Here is a 14,964-nt window from a genome sequence, read left to right on the forward strand (position 1 = left end):
CTATATTTTGATGCACTGAAGCCCAGAAAAGTCATTTCAAGAGAATCTAATCTCAACACTAAGATCACCTGTGTTTCAAAGCTCAGAAAAGGCATCCTATAAAAATTAGTTTTGTTAACTTACTCAAAATTACAAAGTATGTCCAGCTTATAAGAAAGTCTGGCAGACAAAAAGCAGAAGGAGGAGGAGGAAGAGGAGGGGGAGGGGGACACGGAGGTGGAGGCAGCAGTACAAAGCGGAAATGAATTAAGACAACATCGCCTCTCAGCAACCGGAAGAAAAACCCCACACATGCACAAGCCATTCACATCCTACGGGTGTGGTGGCTCTGTAGAGAAGAGCTGTCAGCTGCCCTTAGATACAAGCAGGGCAGCTGCAGAGAGATAAGCATTAAGGACACAGAGGGACTAGCTCCCATCCCTGCCTGCCCACCCAGGAGAGAGCAAGGTGGCCAGGGTCACAAGATGGTCTGTTCACTGTGGTTCTGCCTTTGGGTGAGTGCCAGCCACTTGCTGTGGCTTGGGGTGAGGGTAGGGCTGGAATGCATTCAGATTCTTACTTCCTGTGTTGGTGTCAGACATCCGGGTATGTCTCCACAGACAACACCCTTCACAGTGGTGGGGGGGGGGGTTCAGCCCGCCCAGGAGGCAGTTGGTTCTAGGTCATGTGCAAGTCTGGTAACTCCTACTGTTTAAATCCTATTTCAGTGCTTCCTGGTATATAATACAGGACTCTTCCCCCACTACTGTCTTCACAGAACTTACCCCGGAGGAGATAAAGCTCTTAAATTATTTTAGTCCTGTAAGCATGGGTTATAGTCATTTGCATCAATGTCCTTTTCAGTCTCTCTGGGGAGAAAAAAATTGTGACTGCTACCTGTTCCTGTGTGTCCCAACTCTGTAGAGAAGTTCTCATTACACTCTCTCTAAGGAGGGGTTCTCCCAGCTTCACTGGGTCACTCTGATGACCCCACTTTTACTTTTCTCTGTATTCATTTATTTACCTCTTTCCTTTTATTTCATCTTCTTTCTTCCTGTCTGTCTATCTTTCTGTCTTTTATCGTTATTATGATGTAAAGGGTTTGAAGTAACTCCCTTTTTTTCCTGGAATGCCTTCATAATGAAGAACACATACAAGGGAGAAACTGTAAACGGAGGCGGGGGTCTTTCTGTCTGGTCCACCCAATCTCAAATACCTGGCAGCCACTTCTCAAGTTACCACACAGAGGCTTATATTAGTTATAAATGTTTGGCCAATGGCTCAGGCTTATTATTAACTAGCTCTTACATTTAAATTAACTCATTTCTATTTATTGTCACATGGTCTATGGCTTACTGGTCCCTTGGCATCTTAGGCAGTAGGCTGGAATTTCTGCCCCAACTCTGTCCCTTTTCATCCCAGTCCTCGGTTTGATTGTATCTAAACTTATCCTGCCATGCCATAGGCCAAAACAGCTTTATTATCAACCAATGAGAGCAATACACTTTCACAGCACACAGAAGGATCATCCCACAGCAAGAAATGTCATATATAGTGAAAACTATGGAGACATTGGCCACTAGGTTTTTTCTATGTTAAGGGAGAATGGAGGTTCCAGTCTTTACTTCCTTTTGGGGTGCTTCTCTTTTCCCCAGAATTCAGTTTCCCACTTAGAACAGGGTGTGAAGAACAGTTGTTCTGGGCAAAATCCTGCATCCAAGCCAAATGCCTTTTCTCCTCATCTTAGTTTTGTTGCAAACTTGGTTGTTTTCAAGAACATTCTCATTCTAAGAATGGGAATAAGAACAGAGGAAGGATAATATACAATTAGTTTTGAATTAGAGTCCCACCATATCTCATCAGTGAGTCAACGTATTTAACAACTATCTAGAGAGGGCTCACTATTGCCAGTCTTATTTTAAGTCAAAACCTGTAGAAATGGGAACAAACTTGTACTCCAGGAGAGAAGCAGACATTAACTGATACAGGGAAGGAAGAATTGCTTTCTTCTGTACTTCAAAGTTCCTTACCTGAGTAGTCTGAGAATTAACTGGGCATATTAACCAAAGAAAAAACAAATTTAATTATATGTTACATTAAACTAGAAGGCTCAAGGCAGGCAGGTGATTGAGGCTCATGTGTCATCCTGAACTGCAGGGGGAATCCAGGGGTCGGGATTTCTAGTGGGTGGTGGGACAACAATGTGACAGTGGAGAGAAAAGCCTGCTTATGGCTTGATGTCCAGGAGAATCCTAGTGAAAATGAGAGGAAAGTGACCTTACTCAGATTTAACAGGCATTAGATCAGAGTCTGTTGATTTAGTCATTTTCCTGGTACAGAGAATAAGACACACTAATAAGTGAGGTCTTTCTTTTTCTTTTCTTTTCTTTTTCTTTTTTTACAGATATAGTTTCTTTTATAAACAAGCAAGTGCCAAAGCTTCTCTATCTGCGATTTCTCAAAAATCACCCCTCAAAGCAGACAACACACCATAGGGACATAATTTAGATGGTATATTTTGGGGGCTTCCTACAGTCATGTTTTGAGGTGTTGTATCCTGACCCCCACTGAAAGTCACACAAATGTGATGAAGGCCAGAACATATTCTGGGGAACACTAATCCGTCTTGGAGTTGGTAAGTTTCCATAAAGAGCATGGAGATGAAAACTGGATGAGGCAGAGGGGATCTGGAGGCAATCAGAGGGCAGAGGGGTCAGCCACACAAAAGATCTGAGATGAGAAGTCAGCTGTCAAGTGAAGAGAGGAGAGGAGGGAAAAGACAGATTCCAGATGAACCTGGAGTATGGAAAGGGGCAGGTGGCATTTAGCATGCTATAGGCCAGTGGTTCTCAACCTGTGGGTGGTGACCCCTTTGGGGGTTTGAACAAACCTTTCACAGGGGTCAGTCACATAGCATATCAGATATCCTGCCATCAGATATTTACATTATGATTCATAACAGTAGGAAAATTACAGTTATGAAGTAACAACGAGAATAATGTTATGGCTTGGGGTCACCCCAGCATGAGGACCTGTAGTAAAGGTCACAGTATTAGGAAGGTTGGTAACCACTGCTGCAGGCTGTGTGTTGTATGTAGGTGGTACAGCCTCTTGTTCCTGCGACCACGAGGAACAAGGTAGCACAAGATCACAACAAGCCCTGGAGACTGCAGCAAGAGGCTGAGGGAACAAGGAGGTTGTCCTGGGGTCACGAGGCAGAATGTTTTACAGTCAAATCATATCGTAAGAATGAGCCCTCTAATGATTAAAAAACAAAAACAAAAACAAAAAAAAACTACAGTACAGTACATGCCTAAACAAGCAACAGGTGACTTATTATCAAGTACCATGTAAGTTGGGTATGCCGTGCTTGGATCTGATTGGCAGTTGGTTCCCTCAGTGTCACCATGCACAGATGGGTGATGTGGTGTAGGATGGCATCGTGACTGTGATCTAACTGGGAGGCAGGACTTCTCAGCTCCACCAGAATGTGACAGGCCATCATTGTAGACACAGCCGTCACGGACAAAGGTTGTTATTTGGCACGTCACTATGGTTTAGTCTTATTATCCAGTGGCTCTCTGCCCTTGACCTGAGACATTTTGGTTTTGAGATCTTTCCTATCTATTCAAGGGCCGCAGTGGGGGAGGGATGGATGATATGCTTCATTCCTCTGATGGCATCCCAGGGAGAGGACACAAGTATTGTCTCAGGAAAAGCTCCTTGTGCCGTGACGCATCTCTCCGAAGATTCATATCCTGCTGCAAAGAACTTCACCCTCCTTGGCTGATCTGTCTCCTTTCACAAATCGTTAGAGCAAAACTTCCAGAGTGTGGAACATGCCATCAGTTACATGGTACAAAATGGCAGCGAGGCGCTTAATCCATTTGAGTCATATAAAAATTTTTTTTAGCATTTCATTCTTTTGGTCCACTGATTTTAGCCCCAGAGATAATTTTCAGTATGTACTAGTAAGGTCTGTTTGGCCTCATCTAAAAATACACATGGCCTTATCACTCTCAAAATATACATGGCCTTATCTCTTTATATCTATCTATAAGTATCTCTATTGATATACCTATATCTATCTATCTAGATAGAAATAGAGACAAAGTTCATACACTCACATGTGTGACATTAGATAGATGATAGATAGATGATAGATAGATAGGTAGATAGATAGATGATAGATATACGTGTGTGTGTGTGTGTGTGTGTGTGTGTGTGTGTGTGTGTGTGACAGAGAGAGAGAGACTGAAAATAAATGCAATCTTACTCTATGTCTTCTTCTGTGGCTTGATCTTTGGCTCAACATTGTTTCTCGGGGTTAGACATGTTGATACAGAGGTGCTGATAATGGACTGGGATAGCTCAATGGTAGAACTGTTAGATAGCTCATGTGAGACCAGAATTTTACCTTTAGCTCCCAGCATGTGAGAGATAGAGATTTTTATTGATTGGTTGATGATTGATTAGTGGTTAATTTTACAGCAGCATAGCAGTGTATCACGTGAACTCATGACAGTCTATGTCTCTATGAATTTACAGTGTTAAGCAATTGGCAACTTGGCAACTCTGAGTTAGGATGTCAAGAGGGTACAGTAAGCCAGGTGGTGGTGGTGCGTGCTTTTAATCCAGCACTCGGGAGGCAAAGCCAGGCAGATCTCTGTGAGTTCGAGGCCAGCCTGGGCTACAGAACGAGATCCAGGACAGGCTCCAAAGCTACACAGAGAAACCCTGTCTCAAAAAAACAAAAAAAAAAAACAAAAAAAAAAGAGGGCACAGTAGTTGTGCCCTCAAATTCTCCCTCTCTCTGGCACAAAATACTGCCAGCAAAGATGAAAGGGGCTTAACCTGAAATTAGAGACAAGTTTTTGGGGCCCAAAGTAGCAGCATACCCCTGTCATCCTGCACTGGGGAGGCTGAGGCAGGAAGCTGAGGACTTGGTGCCTGAGCTATATATGAGATCCCATCAAGGAAAAGAAGGAGGGGGTGGGAAGGAGAGGAAATGGAAGACGTTAAGTAGACGTGGATGGAGTGGATGAAGTAGCAGCTTGAACGTCAGGAGAAAGCGTTATCAGGGGGGAGGGGCCCTAAAATGGAAGGAAGAAGAAGGGAAAGATAAAGCTACCTCAGAACGTGAAAAAGACAAAGATTGTGCCCAGCCCAACGTGTGCAGGTTTGGGGAAATTCCAGCTTTCACTTTTATCATCCACTTCCCCATCACGCAAAACTCATAAATCCTCAGTGAAAGGGTCCATGCAAGTACCTCCCTTCCAGAAGCTGAGGCCCCAGACCAGCCGATCAGGTTGCCAGTGCTTTTCTTGATGCTAGAGAGAACCAGATCTCCTTGCTCACTTGGGAGTTTCCCTGGATGGGTCTCTGCAGTTGCCTTCCCTTGCAGTCCAGGGTCCGGGGGCTGTGCTAATAATCACATCATCATCCAATGACATTGTCTGTGGCCCTCTAGTAACCTTCTGACAACTTTCCGTGACTCTGAATTCCCCACCCACAGCCTCACGGGCTGTGAGAGGAAACACGTAGAGGAAGTGAGACTGTGGGTGGCTCTGTGTGGCCCTGGGAATCAAAGTGGCAAGTAGGAGCCTTGGGTCACACCAAGGGACGCAGCTTCTGCAAGTCACAGTCACGGGTTGACCGGAAGTTGTGGCTCGCGGCTGCTGCCCAGCATCATGAGAGAGGATCCAAACACAAAGAGATAGCCAGGGGAAAGAGACTGAAAACCCCAAGTGTGGTTTGGTTTGGTTTCTATTGGGTGTGTATCACCTTTTTACAACATCAGAAAGTTGAAAAGTCCTAATTTGGACCTTTCTAAATTGAGGACCCTCTTATATATTCAAAGTGTCGGGGTGGAGGTAGGGAGAGGGGGTTTGCTTTAGTGTAGGAGCTGCCAAGCCTCAAGCCAGTAGGATGCAGTATTTGAAGCCTAGGGACTTAGTCTAGTTAGGCTGGCAAATGATGGGATGTGCCCCCTACAACACTGTGGATAGCCAGTTTAACATATTTATAATCTACTGATTTAAATATAACTCTTAATTTCAATGCATTTTTATAATTATCAATATATTTTACATATATACATATATATATATGTATATATATATATCAACCTAACTGAATTGATGCATAAAATGAACTGTCTCAGATTCTGTCCTGCTTTTCAGAAACTTGGTAATTAACTATTCACAATTGTTGGGGGCCTAGTATGATTCAATTGATGGTCTAGGTCCTGGGACTGCATCATGAAGCAAGCAGACAAGCCCCATCCTCAAGCAGCTCATTTGTGGAGGTGGGAGAGGAGATCCAAGTAAAAATAATGAAGTATTTGTGGTAGATTTCAGACCTCTGAAAGCACTCTAAGTTCATGTCAATCAAATTTAAAATTTCAATTTCAAAACATATTGAAATATACTAAGGAAAGGAGTGAAGGTTTTTTTTTTCTTTTCACTTTATGGATTTTGTTGTCTCAGGGATAACAGATCTGAGGGGCATGATAATGTGAAGCGGTCTAACACACACACATACCATGGTATCCATTACACAGCTTTTAGTGGTGCTCGAATATATAAATCAGCTGTAAGGGACCAGGAGAGTGAACAATTACATGCAATTGCACTAAAAATTAAATGACCAGAGTCATTTGTGCACACTTATCTCATGTTTTTCACAATCTCTCTCTCTCCTCTCTCTCTCTCTCTCTCCTCTCTCTCTCTCTCTCTCTCTCTCTCTCTCTCTCTCTCTCTCTCTCTCTCTCTCCTCTCTCTCTCTCTCTCTCTCTCATGTATATATATATGTGTGTGTGTGTATATTTCTATCTCTCTCTCTATCTCATATCCTGCCGGTTCAAAGAACCTCCTTAGAAGTGACTACTGCTTTGGGAAAATATTAGAATGACTCAACAGTATGTACTGGTTTTCTCTGCATGGCTATTTATTTCATTGTCCTCTTTTATTGGTGTGTGTGTGTGTGTGTGTGTGTGTGTGTGAGAGAGAGAGAGAGAGAGAGAGAGAGAGAGAGAGAGAGAGAGAGAGAGAGAGAGAGAGAGAGAGAGAGTAGAGAACCAGCATCAGAAATCAAGGCGTCCGTTCATGTTCTTCAGACCTGGGAATCTATTTGCTCACAATGCATGTGTCTGTGTTGGCCTGCTGTGAAATGCCATGGGCGTGGAAACAGAACAAAAGACCATCAGCCCATCCTTAGGAAATGTGACTGTCAGAGGAAGCCCGCCACCATCTGCTGCAGTTTACATACTGACCCCAAAGGCCCGTGTGTACTTGTGCTATCGAGAAGGTAGACCCTGCAGCGGGTGAGGGCTATCCCAAGGGAATTAGGTCACTGGAGGCATGCCCTTGAAGGGGAGATTGGCACCCCAGGCATTTCTTTCATTTCCTGATCTGAAGGTTCACGGTCATCTTTGCCGCATGTTCCTGCTATGAGGTGCAGCCTTGTTACAGGTCCACAGCAACAGAGCAACTAAGCACGGGCAGTACTGGTTACTTTTCTGAGTACTATGACAGAAAACTTGACAGAAGCTTATGGTTCAAGAGAGGATGTGGTTCACTGTGAGGAAGAGAGCTTGGCATCAAGAGTGGCTCTAGCTGGGGACACAGGAGCATGAGGTGGCTGGTCACCTTGCATCCTCAGTCAGGAATCAGAGGCAATGCTGATGCTCAGCTGGCTTCCTCCTGTTCTCCCTTTCTGTTCAGTCTTCTACCTCAGTCTAAGGGATGGTGCCGCCTACACTCAGGTTGTGTCTTTTATCCTTAGCTAAACTCAGAAAAGACCTCCACAGGCACACACAAAGACATAGCACAGACACACATGAAGATACATCACAGGCACACACAAAGATATATCACAGGCACACACAAAGATATAGCATAGGCACACACAAAGATATATCACAGGCACACACAAAGATATATCTCAGGCACATGAAAAGATATATCACAGGCACACTCAAAGATGTATCACAGGCACACTCAAAGATATATCACAGGCACACACCAAGATATATCTCAGGCACATGAAACACAGGCACATGCAAAGATATTCCTCATAGGTGATTCAAAGTCCAATCAATCTAGTGAAGATTAACCATCACAAGAACCAAAAACTCTGAGACTGTGAGCCAAAATCACCTCCTTTTCCTTTTGTTGAGGCGACTGTCTGAAGCCTTTTGTCATGGAGCTGGGAAACTGAGTGGTGCTGCATCCCAAGGTTTCAGTCAGGACTGGAAAGACAATAGGGATCACACTGCACACAGGCACACTTCAGAGTGGAATTTTAGTATAGAAACCATGGTTATGACTAACTGCTTTTCATCTCCAATATGTAGCCCATTCTCTAAAGAATCTCTCCTATTTGGGTGGAGCAGAGAACATACATTGTGAAACAAAAACCATACTTAAAACATACCTTAAAACACTGATAAGTGAAAGAAGCCAAACTGAAGAAGCCCCACATGGTGTGATTCCAAATATGGGGCATTCTGGGAAAGGTAAAACTACAGAGAGATGAAAGCTCATTGGCTGATGATGGTTAGTGAGGAGAGGAAGGATGAGGGGACACAGAGGATTTTTAGAACCTGGCAACTGCTTCATATGATGTCACAGATGTGCATGTTTGATGTTATACACCTGTGCAAACCACAGAGTCCCCAGCATTGCGTGCGAACCCTGGACTGATGCTTTATCAATGCCCAGGGTTCTATCAGTTGTAACAAACCACTGTGAAATAGGATGCTGACGGTGGGGAAGCTATGTGCAAGCAAGGGAGAAATGTGGAAATTACTCTACTTTCCTTACAATTTTGCTGTGAGCCCTAAATTTCTACTATAAATAACTTGGTACCTTTTCTCAGAATGATACTCTTATCTTGCTTCCTCTGCTCACGATTTCTGACTCCGCCCTTCCTCTTCCCAGCATTCTTAGTTTGGTTGCCCCACCTATACCTCCTGCCTGGCTATTGGCCAGTCAGTGTTTTATTAAACCAGTTCAAGTGACAAATCTTTCTAGTACACAAGAGGATTGTTCCCCAGCAGCCAAGAAGGTACCTAATTGGGACTTCAGCACCCATGGTTGCTCCCCTCTTTTCCTAGCTGGTTTGGTTTTGTTTGATGGGGTGTTTTGTTGTTGCTGCTTGTTGGTTTGCATCAACGTGATGCCAGCTAGAGTTATCTGAGAAGAAGAATGTGTGGGAAGCCTGTGGTGCCTTTCCTTGATTGATGACTGATGTGGAAGGGTCATGGTGGGTGGTGCCACCCCGGGGCTGGTGGTCCTGAGTGCTAGAAGAAAGCAGGTTGAGCAAGGCATGGGGGACAAACCAGGAAGCAGCGCCCCTCCATGGTCTCTACATCTCTACATCGCTTTTGGTACTGGTGTTTAGCAGCTATGGCACCTCGCCTGGGCAGCAAACTAGAGCTGACCTCGCTGGTGGGGGCTCATGTGAGCCTGGCCTGTGGGAGTGAGAGCAGGAGAGCTGCTTCTTGCCCCTTCCTTGTATGCCACAGGGTGGCAAGGGTAAGGGACACATGCCCTCCCCACCACCACTTGCCACCTGCAACAGGCAGGAGAGCCAGCCTCGTGGGCATGAGGTTGGAAGAGCTGGCTCTGCCCCTCACCAAGTCCAGCAATCCAGAGAGTGGGCCCAGTAGCTTGCCTGGACAAAACAGTAGAGCTGGTCCCGGTGCTGAGAGTGCAGGCGAGCTGGACCTGAGGGTGTGAGAGGAGGAGAACTGGCCCTGCTCCTGGCTGGCTGCTACACTGGGTCAGCTAGCTCAGGCAGTGCTGGAGAACTGGCCCAGGTGGTGATGATGAGGGAAAACTGGCAGGCTGACCAACCCAGCTACCACCACCCAGGTCCAGAACCAGGACTACAAGGTAGCCCACCCCAATGTCTACCTCATCTATGAACTGCTGGAGCATGTGAATGGACTGAACTTGCAGGTCCAAAACTGATCTCCATGACACAAGGCAAAATAAGATATCCAAGAAGGGTCCCAATGAGGGCCAGTATTGATAGTGTAGCAGAAACCAGAGGCCTCAAACCAGACCAATGACTCTTTGCAATGAACACTGGCAAGTAAAGGTGTATGAACTGAAGGGTATATACTATGTGACTCCCTGGGCCACACTACAGCTTCTATGCCAAGATTTTTTTTCCTTGTTTTGTTTTTTTGTTTTACTTTTAAATTTTGTTTTGTGGAGGAAGTTGCAAGGGCAAAGGGTAGAAGTGAGGGGAGAGGGAGATGAGTGGGATTGGGGTACATGATATGAATTCCACAAAGAGTCAATAAAAAGTGAAAAAGCTGAAAAAGATTCTAAGACATCCCAATCCAGAAAGAGCCTTGTTGGGAAACAGCTGTAAGGCTGTGTCCCTTCCTCATTCAGCTCTGTAGCCACATCTCACCATGTCCATGGCAGCCCTCTCATACCATGCTCATGACACCCCCTCACATACTCTTCTTATCACCCATTTTTCCCAGCAGAGGACACAGTATGAACCTACAGTCTGTTGCCTCTGGACTTTCAGCTCCATGGTCATAGAGTTCTATTTTTTCCTCTATATATCAGCACATAGGAAGTGCTTGAAGGAAGGAAGGAAGGAAGGAAGGAAGGGATAAAGAAAGGAAAGAAGAAATTAAGGAAAGAAAGAAGAAAGGAAGGAAGGAAGGAAGGAAGGAAAGAAGGAAGGAAGGAAGATAAAAGGAAGGAAGGAAAAAGGAAGGAAAGAATCAAGTGAGTGAGTGTTGGAAACTAGAGCTCCAAGACAGGGCAAGAACGCTCTGCTCATAAGAAACAGGCCGGGGTGGCCTTGCCAGAGCAGGGTGCAGAGAGGAAAGCAGGACCAAATGAGGAGGTAGAAACAGTGTCTTGAGCCGAGGTCTGTGAACTTTAGTGGGGGCTGATGAAGGGACCCATAGTGCAGGAGGTGGGACAACAAAGGTAGGATCTGGGGTCACCCCCTTCTCCAACTTACCCAAGAGGCCAGGTGACGGCTGAGTGATGAGAAGATCGCTCCATCCAACTGTGCACACGGTAGGCAAAGTGAACCTTTTCTTCAGGAGAAGCAAATTTGGCCCTGCTCCCTCCCATGTTTGGATAACAGCAAAGCAAAGAGTATTTCTGGACTGAACATTTCACAGAGAACGTATTGCTGCCTGCTTGCATTGACCTTCAGAAACCTTTAGCAATGTTCCACACAGCCTCTCACTCCAAATCTGCCCGGCACTCGGGCCCTGGCCTTCCTCATTTTCTACGAGGATGATTTAGCAGAGGACTCTACCTCCTGAGCTGTGTTTCAAAGAGTCTTCCTATACACCACTTAGCATCCTTGACAATATTTCCTGAGAGAGGTGGTGATGGGCCTCTCTGTGCCATATTTTCTCTCTTCTGATTTTGTTTTCTGAGAAGCATAGAAGGGCAACTCGGCCCTAGTACTCCTCACTCAAGTTCAGCCTGGTGTGAGTTTCTTCCTTTAGAAACTGTGTGTGTGTGTGTGTGTGTGTGTGTGTGTGTGTGTGTGTGTGTGTGTGAAATGCAGGAGCCAACATGATCTGAATGCCCATCAGTGGGGTCCTAATAAATTACATTTGGAGTACTCTGGAGTAATAGGCTACTGTTAAAAACATGAAGGTATGAGTACCAAGTTTAAATCAACCAACACAGTAAAATATTCAGTGTAATACCAGTTCTTTTAAGATTTATTTATTTTATGGGTATGAGAGATTTGCCTGCATGTATATATGTATACCTTTTATGTGCCTTGTGCCTGTAGAGGTCAGAAGAGGGGGTTGAACCCCCAGAACTGGACTTATGGATGGATATGAGCTCTGTGGGTACTGGAAACCAAACCCGGGTCCTCTTTAAGAATAAGTGCCATTATCCACTGAGCCATCTTTTCAGCCCCATAAGGCTAATTATTTAAAATGATTTTTTTTTCATCTATCACTCATTTTATGCAATAAAAATCTAACAAAATATAGACCCTGAAATCTTTTAATGTGGGATGGGATCACTACACAGGCTTATTTTATACACCAAACAGTGCCAAGCTTCTAGAATTTTCAAGTGAATTTGTTATTTTTGTTATTAGCAACAGATTCAGACATCCTGTAATGTTACATCGATGTATGTGTATATTGGCAAATACACACTTGTGAATCTGAGAATCTGTGACTGCGGGGAGTGGAGAGTTATGACATTCCTGTGTTGTTTTAGTCCCTGCTCTATTGCTGTCAAGAGACATCATGACCAGGGCAACTCTTACTAAAGAAAGCGTTGAATTGGGGCCTTACTTACAGTTTCAGAGGGTTAGTCCATTTTCATCACGGCAGGGAGCATGGTGGTGGGCAGGAAGATGGTGCTGGTGAAGTAGCTGAGAACTACATCCTGACCTGCAGGTAGGGAAACAGAGGCGGGGGCAGGGGGCGGGGAGAGACTGGGCCTGGCACAGGCTTTTGAAACCTCAAAGCCCAACCCCAGTGACACACTTCCTCCAACAAGGCCACACCTCCTCCAACAGTCCGCTAACTGGGAACCAAGCATTTGAATATATGAGCCTCTAGCGGCCATTCTTATTTAAACCACCACACGAATTAAGAATTGTTAAAAATTTATAGTAAGTCTCAGATCTTTATTGTTTACTTCTCTTGTTCATTTAGTAACCAATAATTGCCAAAAGAGAAAGTGCAAACATTTTCCAAGTGACGTAGAAGCGAGAATGTGCACTCTGCCCTTAGAGACCCCTTTCTTTGCAGCATCGGAACAGTCAGGAAACAATTGGCAACAGCATACACTGAGACATAAGGACCGGGATTCAGGAAATGGACAGACAGAAGGGAGCTAGAGTAGCTGCTGGCGTAGTAGGGAAGCCAGCAGCAGCCCAGGTTCAGATTCCACCTCTGCCACACACCTGTCATGTTCCCTGGAGCCATCAGTCTCTCATTTGCAGAGGGTGTGACAAGTCCTACCACACCGGGTAGTTTTGAATATGAGTTAATTCGCGAGCACACACAAAGCGCCTCCAGCTGCGTCTGAGACATTAAGGTGCTTGATTTGTATTACTTTGTAGGGGTGAGCAGAGGACAGGCAATGAAGTTTCATAAAAGAGAAGGCACTAGGCTGGGGTGTGGCTTAGTCAGTAGAGGGTGTGTCTGCCATGCTGAAGGCCCTCCCTAGATTCAATTCCCCAGAAGCATATGGACCAAGTGTGGGGATACATGCCTGCAGTCTTAACACTCAGGAGGTGGATGCAGGAGGATCAGAAGTTCAAGGTCATTCTCAGCTACATAGTAAGTTCCCGGCCAACCTGGGATATGAGAGGAATAGAAGGATTTGACAAGGAGAGAGAATTACATCAGAGACCATGGAAAAACAAGACAAAGCTCAAATGCATCTACAACATTCAGTTCAACTCAGTTCAGCCTCAGTAAACAAAGTCACGTGATGTCTAGAGCAGACGAGAACAAGTGAAATAGAGGAGGCAGTCTTGAAGTGGTTTTATTCTCATACAGACGGACCTGTGGTCAGCAGCCATTGGTCACCAAACATGGTCTAGGTCTCTGCAGTGTGCTGAGCACTGTCTGGTGAGCCCAACTCAGACATGACCACCACCAGTGTGAACTTTTTCAAATGGATTTAAGTTGGAAAACTACCAGGCTCCCTTTTTTCCAGTGTGTGTTGACTTGTACCCAGGTGTGGTTCATCAATAAAGAGAAAGGTTCGGTGTAGTAGACTTTCAATACTGACAGCACTTTTTAAAAACATTTGTCTGTTATGTGTGTGTGATCTCCCATGAGCACATGTATGCATGGCACAACATGTGTGTGGAAGTCAGAGAACAACTTTTGGGGGTCAGTTTTCTCCTTCCACTGTTTCAATTTGGGGGACTAAACTCCAGTCATCAGGCTTGATCTAAGTGCTTTTGCTCATCTACCCATCTGCCCAGCCCTCAACACTTAGTGCTAATGAACCATGGGAATAGAAACTGCTGCTAGATTCATTATGCTCATTCTTTATAAATCAAAGAGATCTTCATTGCTTTGCCCTTCTTGAACATATGTTTAGGTCTCTGATTTACCTCCATCCGTATCTCTTCCTCTCAAAGTGCAAACATCCACTAAGGACCAATGCCCAGAGAAGAGCTGAGTGCCAGGCTGTCTATGAAACGTTACGCTCATGGCTTCCCCTTAGCTAACACCTTGTCTGTCTCACTCACTGAAGTACTTAGGAATATGCCCCTGAGAGTCAGCAGTTACTGCCTCTGACCACACTTGGGGAAAGCCCTTGGGAGAGCCAAAGCTGAGCTTCCTGAACTACTGAGAATTCTGATGGAGACCCCAAATTCACACTGCTGGGCAGGGCTTGTATTCAGGGGGGCTAGGCAGATGAGGACAAAAGAGCTAGGAACTCCATTTAGGGAATTCTAGTGACTCGCTGGTTCAGAGTGTGTCATTCAGTCTTAAAATCACATTGCCATAGATGGACCTAAGAGTTTGATCTCCTGGGAAGAGTTAAAAATCAGACAGGAACCATCATAAGAATTTTCATGGCAAGCCTTCTAGAAGCAGAGAGACTTGCTAATTGTAGTGTACTCTAAATCTGACTACAGTCTAGCATTTATGAAGAAAGATCAGGTTTCAAAGACAGTCATGGGGGGTGGGGGTCTGAATATGGCAAACATCGTGGGCTCCTTTAGTGAGGAGAAGACTGCATTGGGAGATCAGTCAAACTTCCTTTCTCTGAGATTCTTTCCAGCAGTATACATTGTCGAAACATACTTGTGCCGGCTGTGTATTTCAAAAGTTCAACCGTATAATCGCTTTCACAGGCACACCACACTGCCCTGCCTAGGCTTCCAACATTTCCTTGATGAAGCGTGATTACAATCGAAAGGAATGCTATTCTTCTCCAGCCACGGGGAAGGATTTGTCTTCCTTTGTCCCAGAAACTAAATCACTGGCTC

The 14,964-nt window shown here is 44.9% G+C and overlaps 1 protein-coding gene across 1 annotated transcript in view; it reads left to right on the plus strand.

Moving 5' to 3' along the window:
- Positions 1 to 273: 273 nt before the first annotated feature.
- Nedd9 (neural precursor cell expressed, developmentally down-regulated 9) overlaps positions 274 to 14,964 on the plus strand; it is a 180,463-nt gene continuing 165,772 nt past the window's right edge. Inside the window, exon 1 of the mRNA XM_028867762.2 lies at positions 274 to 494. The gene's annotated coding sequence lies outside the window, so the exon portion shown is untranslated. The remainder of the gene's footprint in view (positions 495 to 14,964) is intronic.

The sequence above is a fragment of the Peromyscus leucopus genome, chromosome 5 (assembly GCF_004664715.2).
Source record: "Peromyscus leucopus breed LL Stock chromosome 5, UCI_PerLeu_2.1, whole genome shotgun sequence".
In the NCBI taxonomy this organism is placed as follows: domain Eukaryota; kingdom Metazoa; phylum Chordata; class Mammalia; order Rodentia; family Cricetidae; genus Peromyscus; species Peromyscus leucopus.